The sequence below is a fragment of the Empidonax traillii genome, unplaced genomic scaffold (assembly GCF_003031625.1).
Source record: "Empidonax traillii isolate 1590-97213 ecotype Southwest subspecies unplaced genomic scaffold, ASM303162v1 scaffold48:size2401408, whole genome shotgun sequence".
NCBI lineage: Eukaryota > Metazoa > Chordata > Aves > Passeriformes > Tyrannidae > Empidonax > Empidonax traillii.
The window spans coordinates 1,617,568-1,625,941 of NW_020955241.1; the positions used below are offsets into that span (position 1 = coordinate 1,617,568).

Consider the following 8,374-nt stretch of genomic DNA (forward strand, 5'->3'; position numbering starts at 1 on the left):
AATGAGATGTTTTGTGAGATGCAAAAATTTTTAGACTGGTATGGCCACGAGTTTAAACTATGTAAATTATTTTAGAAGAATATAATGTTGTTTCTTTTTACTTTTTATTTCCTTTTTTTCTTTGTTTTTTTTTTTCCTTTCACTGAATCTGCTTACACGTGTAAGTGTAAGCAGTGTTTTCAAAGGACTTTGTATGGGGATCAGAATTTAGAATTAGAGCGTCCTGACTACTTATTTTTCTTTTCAATATCTGTGTGCCACCAAAGCTACATCCGTATGCGTCTACTGTCCAGATGTCAAAAAAAAAAAATAAAACAACCAAATGAAATAAACCAGGTATATAACCCTGATTATTTTTCATGCATTCACATTAGCAACCCATTTGCTAGACTTTAATAGTTTCGTTTTAAATTTTGAAGCTGTAATGCATTGCAAGGTCCAAATCCTTTAAAAGACGCACTCTGTTAGCTTCGGTTGACTGCTCACATCAGTTGTAACTCACATGCATACTGGAGTACCATGTAGTATAACTCTCTATTAAGCATTATAAATTATCATTGAAATGTAAAGAAAAAACATATTAATATACTGCATTTAGAAATAGGTACTAAATTTCCTTTCAAATATTTGGAAAGACTTTATCTGAATAATCAGCTAAGCACAGGGGCACATTCTGAGTTGCTTGTGGCACTGCTCTCTCACCTTGCTGGTGAATCACATAGTTTAAGGTGTTTAGAGCCTTAGTGAAACAGAAAAATGAAGGATGAGATCACATTCTTATATGAAAATGTAGTTGCTTCTGAATTTTCCAAACCAAATTTTTGCCTTTAGGTAACTGTTTATTTTTTGTTTGTTTGTTGTTTTTTTTTTTTTTTCCCTACTGAAGGAAACTGTAAGTCCAGAAAGAGGGAATGGATTTGTCCTTGCGATGCCTAATATTCCTCTTCATGGGTCAATATAACAGTAGCATATATCAGTGGGTACTAGGTTTCTTTTCCAAAAGGTGTAATTGCTTGCAAGCAGAAGCTTCTTTCTAATATTGTCATGCTCTGCTTTGATTTTGACTCAGAAATGTTTGTCTAAAAACAGAATTAAAAGTAGAGAATATAATACATACACAGACCTATACCCCCCCCCACCCCTCAAGATACCTCAATCCCTAGCGAAGCTCTGCCAAATTTTAGTTGAATGGCTGTATGCCTTTATCAAGCCTTTGAAGCTGATGCCTGGGGACACGAGAAACTAAGTGTAGACCAAGTGCAGGAACCAAGAGCTCTTAAAATGATAGTTGTCCTTATCATGGTTGTCCTTAGGAGAACTGGGGGGGGTGGGGTGGTGGTGTCCAAAACACTGCAGAAGTCTGCAGTTTACTCAGTTCACGTTTCTATTACCCCAGACATGCTTCCAATCTTAGAGGTTTTCTCACAAATACTAATATTGGTGACTATCCATGTGCTCCTTCTCTTGTTCCTTTTTTCTTTTTTTTTTCTTTTTTTTTTTTTGAGTAAATTAGACAAAGCTCAGAACTTGATATACTGTAAGTTTAGAAAGAAAATAGAAATAGAGATTATATTGCTAATAACAAGGTAAATTTTACATAAAAAAGCCAAGAAGAAATCATGTTTATCCACTGAGTGAGTAGAATGACCAGATGGAAGTCAGTGGAAGTCCAGTGCTGGTCGTCCTCAGCAGCCAGGATTTCAAACCTAATGCACTGATACCTGCAAGAGTCCGCTACCTATTGGGTATGGCTTCCAGGTGAAATGACAGGAATGCAGAGGCATAATGTGAAATTGTACTAACTGTCCCAATTCAGTCAGAAAGGACCCTGGTATTTGAAGAGGTAGAGAGATCACTAATCTCTCTGGGCCAATGTAATGATAGGAACGCAGGGGAGAAGACTCTTGTCTCTTTGCCCTTCATGGTCCCAGTAACTGGAGACGCTTAGACACTGTTCCTATGTGCATCATTTATCCCAGCTGAGTATTTCTCAGGGTGGCTGCTTAACTCCAAGTGAGCAAAGTGAGTTGGTATATTTTTAGTAGGTCCCATACTCAGAAGTTGCAGTAGAGACAGGCTCATCATACACCTCTGACTTTCCACCTCGGCTCCTGGCTGCCAGTGTTCCCTCTGGGAATGGTCTGGTTGCTGGTTTCCTTACATAAGCATGAAGAATACCTTTGTCATTTTTGTTACATGCAGTGTACAGTAAAAAAATGCAATAGTCTTCATCTCAGCATTACTATAGCAGTTTTGCTTTCCCTCGTAGACCTTAATATCAAAAATCTGGTCTGCCTGCCACTTCCACTGCATAGCAACGCAGAACTGTAACTGGAGAATCAGTCCACAGAGTTTTACAACAATGCAAAATGTCTTTCTCATCATTAAAATTGGGTAATTTCAAAATGAAGCCAAAAACATTTCCAAGCATATTTTATTTGAGCTTAGGTACTTCTTACACTAACGCCACAATCTTGCAGAAAACGAGGAAATGGGTCCAGTTTGTATTTCAGCAACAGAAAACAAGGGCATAATGAATCGTATGCTGTTCTGGCAGATCATTTTTGGCAACGTTCTCTTAAAAAGTCCAGAGGATATCAAGTCATGGATCACAGGCTTATTGTGTGGCTCTTTGTCAGGAAAACTTCCACCAAAGACTTGTGGGATTTTTTTTTTTCTTCTGTTTTATGTGCAAGAAGAGCTGGGTCCATTGTGAATTTTATTATTTTTTCGGTCAAGATTCACATATGTACATGATTACATTTTGACCAGTCATTACTTTCTAATGTTATTAAAAGTAATAGAATTAGACCAAAGAAAACATAATAAAGTAGTAGAATGTAGTGTAGGAGTAATGGGATTTTTGGAAAAAATTTTCATCCTTATGAGAGTACGGCAGGATGTGCTGCTGGCACTGTAGTGGGCTACCCTGGAATTCCCCTCCCAAGTGACAAACCCCACTTTTCCAGCAAGTATAAATTCACTCAGAAAGAAAGAAGGATACCAGGAATACATTATGTCACTTGAGGAGTGGAAGGTAAGAGCTCTTTTCATTTTTTTCTGGGACTATGGTTCTTTGGGAAGTCTTTAAATGCTTGCAAGTCAATGCAAGAGTCAAAAGAGAAAAGACCTATTCCTCACTGGTATTTTTTCTATAATCCAAAGATTATTTTGGTCCCCACCCCAATGCTGGAGGGGAACAGCATTTAGATATGAGTGTGAATATCATCTGAAGCAAGGCAGGCAGCCTCAGTCCTGTCAGCTTTATGGCAATTTTTAAATGGGAGGCTACTTTAGATACCTTCCACTCATCCAAAATAGTTGAAATTTTTATCTCTCCGGTAGCTATCCAGTAAAAGGAACAGACTTCAGTTGGGAAACTCCCTGCTTCCAAGGTGAGCTGTGGCTTTTTGTCCCTATGTATGTAATCAATACATAAACCTAACTACAACTTGGAGAGTTTTCTTTGCTCCCTAAATTTAAACAGAATTATGTTAGTACGATTGGGTGTGTTGTGATGCATCATTATTACGATGCAACAACTTCTGCCTTACCCTTCTCCTTTAAGACACACCTTCCTCCATACTTTAAGCTGGTGAACAAGAAGAGATTACAGGGTTTTTAGCACTTAGCAGGTTATTGCCAACAGTGACTGCAAAAGTAGATCCTAGTTCTGAGAAGATACATTTATGTTCTTAGCTTTATTTGCACTGTTGCAAGATCAAGGGGATGGGATAGTGCAGGTTCAGGACCTGCATGGCACGCTCGTGCTTCTTGTATAAATGCCTCAAAAGGCCATTCAGACTGCACGTTTTGATGAGCAGTCACACTGAAATCATCATATGCTTTAAGCAATGGGAACTGTCCACTTCTTTTGGTTATTTTGCTTATTTCATGTGAAAGATTTACATTTCTTCTTCTGATCCCAGTTGCTCTAGCTTTCTCAGTAAAAGAGAAACTTGCTCTGTAAGAGAGATCTGATTCCCCGCTGAATTGCTTCATTTTTCCGCTTGTTTCAACTCACTGAGAACAGCACAGCAATTGCAATATAAAGCTGGAATTGTCCATAGTAGATTGGATCCAAAATAAAAGCAGAGTGAGTTAATTGAAATATGTAGTGTGGAGGAACTTGCTAATTCATTTTAATTTTACAAGTTACTTTTAGGTTTATTTAAGGGGCGGGGGGGAATCACACAGATGTCTAGTATGCTTATTCAGGCTGGTAATTTCCTTTAATAATCCATAACGGCCTGAACAGTTTGAAGGGAAATTAGGAAGCAATTCTGTGATCATGAAGCACAGTTAGTGAAACCTCCTGTAATTTTGGCAAATTAACTACTGATATATTGTTGAGGATATTGGCAATAACAATTCTAGATGTAGAGGGATTCTTTTATGTTTTCTCTGTTGCATATTTGGATATGCCGTGCTGAGGAGATCCTACGCTAATTCCTGTATACAGATAGATACAAAAACTACAGTTTTGCATGTGCTATTTGCCTTCTCTTGAGTGAGAGCCCTGGAAGAATATCCAAGAGCTCAATTTGGCCAGTTGAGAATGTGCTGTGTTCTTAGATTGAGTGCCTTAATTTACACCCCTCACCTTTTATAGTCAGTTTATTTATAAGATGGAAATGTGTGCATTTTCTTTGTCATGGTGAATTTATTCCACTTTTCTGCTTGATTTTTAGTGAATAAAGGTGACAGGGTTTAATGAGTTAATAAAACTTGGCCTTAATTAGGAAAATTACCTTCATATTTTTCTCATATTGTGGAAACAATTTATAATGACTCAGGTTGCAATTCAAAATCTTGAAGGAAGAACCTTTTTCATATTTGCAATGATATCAAGTCCAGTAATTTGCACACAAAGTCAATAAAAGAATGGATTTCTTTTTATTATCTCCTTTAGCAATGAATTGTTATGTGAATATAGCTCAAGCACAGAGAATGCTAAGAGCATGTATGGAAAACAAAACTGGTATCCAACGTGCACTTTTTGTCATTTGTCAGTGCTTTGAAAAAGAATTCCCAAAGAACTGAGAATTACATAGGATCTTTGAGACAACTTTTTTTACACCCTCACAATTGTTCACTAACATGGAAATTAATTTTACATGTGCCAGACAGATAAATGTTTCCCATCTGCACTGTTAGCAGAGCTCTTTTCTTAATCTTGTGTGTTGAATTACAGTGCTTCCTTCATTTTTCAGACCGGAGCTCTCCATTGAAATTTCACTGTATGCTCATAATTGTATTGTCAATTCGTGTAGTTAACCAGAATTTACACTAGGCAGGAACAGAGAAATGACTAAATAAACTAAACATCTCCCTAGACTATGTAGGAAATGCTTAATACGGAATTAATGCAGAGGGAGAGAAATTGATACACTTAGTTTTAACCTTTTTTCTGTTTTAATGCAATCCTTTAAAAGACCTGAAGGTATTTGTTTTGTTTTTTTAAGCAGAAATGGAAGGACATTAAAGTGCTTATTATGACCCTCAGTTTTTAGTTTTCAGAAAAGACCACCCCTCAGCTTTGTAGTTATTATTTACACTGAGCTGTGTGATGAGGTGGAAATTAAAAATAGAATTAAAATGGTTCTAAAGTAGAGTCATTCAGAGAGATTGTGAAGTGAAGCATATTATATTACAATAATAAAGCTAATTATCAGCTGCTTGCTGAGATATTGGCTGCTTTTAATTAAAACTAGTTTGTAGGATTCTAGCAGTTTTCTTCAAGTATTTGAAGATTGGTTGTACAATACAGATTACCTTTTTTTTCCATGTTTAACAGCCTTCCTGTTGCATGTTCAGTCATATGTAGCACATTTGTATGTGAGGTTACAAACCTATTTAAAAATACATATATAATAGGTCTTTGGTTTAAAAGGAAGCTAAATGTTAAATCCTTTTACAATGGTGCCTTTATTCACCTCCTCTCTTGGATGTTGCCTCACACTCCTTGACATCAGTGGATGCAAGAGGCTTGGTTCTGCTAGGTTGAGACCCTCTTGTGCAATTAGAAATGCAGCTGTACTGTCATTCTGCAGGTAGATGCAACTCCCAACTTAAAGCCCAAAATACTGATGACACATGTGACGACATATCACTCCTAACCTCTTTTTAATGTGCACATTCTTCTGTCAGGTATGTTAAGGGCTATAGGTGTTTAATTCTACTGTGTTTTTAAGGCTGCAGCTTCCTTTTGCTTTGTTAATTTATTTATTAAACTTTATATGTCATGGGCTGTTGAATCTAGGACCTGTTTTAGGAACTTTGCTTCAGTTTAGGTTTTAAAGCAGGTTGGGGTTTCATGGTTTTGGTTGCTGGTTTGGATTTTTTGTTTGGTAAAGCTGCAGGCTGTGTGATGAGGAGCCAATGAGACATGTCACAGACCACAAAGAGGAGACGTGCTCACAAACCAGCACTCCATTAGGGTCAGCTGCTCCAGTGACCTGCACGAGCGGTCCCTTTTCCTGTAGCAGGGCAGCTTGCATAAGCGGGGGCTGCAAAGTCAGGCCTTTCCCCAAGGCGGCTGTGGAAGCAGGGCTGGGGTTTGCCTCTTTGCTTGTTTGTTCTGTTGCAGTTAACCCAGAGCTGCCGCTGCTGAGGAACACACCTTCCCCTCGCTTTTTATATTTGCAAAAGCACCTGTATAATACCAGGTCCCTTGTAGAAAGTTAATTTTCTGCCCTTCAAGACTTTGTGAGCGTTCATTTTCTGCTTTGAGGTTTCATGGAAAGGACCTGCCCCTGTGGGGTGCACTCAAGACTGGACTGTACCTTCAGGGACCTTTCTGTCTGCTCAGCAAGGCTATGCCTACAAATTGTGAGGAAACATGCAGCTGGATGTGGTATGTTTGTGTACTCCTTGCAGCATCAGAGCTAGAGCTATCTGTAGATAGAAGGACAGCTCTGAGTTTAGGTGTTCTGATGTAAATCCAAAGTGGTTCTGCAAATGTCAACGTATCTGATTTCATCTCCTTACCATAAGTGAGGTTTCACTGCGTGCTGCGTGTGGAGCACATCTTGTCCCAGAGAAGTCAGTATATTTGTAGCTTGGGAAACAAAGAAGAGGTAAAAACAGAGCTCATCTTTAGCAGTGGATTAGGTCATTCCATTGAATCACACCAATGTCCCAGTCTTGCAATCCTTTAATATCCTAAGATAGCAGGGTTTGTAGGAGGACTGACATCCTTACACATGCTTTATTTGAGCTGATGAAGCACTGTATAAATTCTAAGCATTCATTTTCTCAACAAGGAGGTTTACTTTTGAATTTGCATTGTAAGGTGAGAGATGAAATAATAAACCAGATTTACAAATAATTAATTTGCTGTATTCTGAAAGATTTAAAAAATCTTGACCTTGCAATGACTTCTTCCTATTTACGCCTGGAATTCTAAAAGGTCCCAAATCCATTTCTTGTTGTAGATGACCGTAGGTATAAATAGAGAAGTACCTCACTGATTCACAGGGTGTATTTTGATGTATTGTTAAGATATAGCACAAGTTATATTGTATAGAGAATTTCAAGGAGGAAAATCAGTAACATGTAAATTTTCTTTGAACGCAAGGTGGTAACATGGACAAATGCTAACTTTAATCCAGAATTTTTATGGGAGCATGGTCACTTAGGTGCTTCCTTATTTAAAACAAAATCAACACAACCTTTCAGGGGCTTTGTGTGTTGATTATTAATAATCTTAGGGTTGCAATATTTGATTCTTTTTCCAAAAGATTATGGTAGCTTCATCTCTGAATCTTCATAGTCTGAAGAGGAAAATGTATAGGTTAGAGTTCTTTATCTGAACAACCTTGAAGAAATAGTTTTATCTCTTTTGAAGGGAATTTTGTCTATTTTGTAGTTCCTGTAATAAGGGGGCAAACTTTGAAGCTATTTGTATTCCTAAACAGAAGGATTATCTGTTATTACCTAGGTGCTGATACCTTTCCTGCTATAAATGAGAGCAACGCGGCATTTGAGAGCAGGATTGCTTCAATCAGGTGCCCACCCAGCTTTTGATTTCTAACTTCAGGCTCCTAAATTAGCTGATAACCTAAACAGATGCTACTGCATTGAAGATAACGAAGTCATACACACACTTCTTATGCTAGTGACAAATTTGATTCATAGATAAAACTTAAACAATGAAAAAATACAAAACATCTTTTTCTTGCCAAACCACAACAGACAGTAGTTTAGGGTTTCACGTCATAAACATTTCTAAAAAATTGCTCTTTAGAAAAATCTTTGTAAAGATTTATTAATTTACAAACTGATAACAGATGCTTTAGTGCAAATCCTCATATCCATACAGTGACAATGTCTTTGCTGATTCTTCAGGAAAGGAAAGGGAGGAAAAACAGGG

General features: G+C 37.6%; 1 protein-coding gene across 7 annotated transcripts in view; it reads left to right on the forward strand.

Annotated features, from left to right (window-relative positions):
- The window catches only part of IKZF1 (IKAROS family zinc finger 1), a 106,409-nt gene that overhangs the window by 39,700 nt on the left and 58,335 nt on the right, over positions 1–8,374 (forward strand). The window lies entirely within an intron of this gene.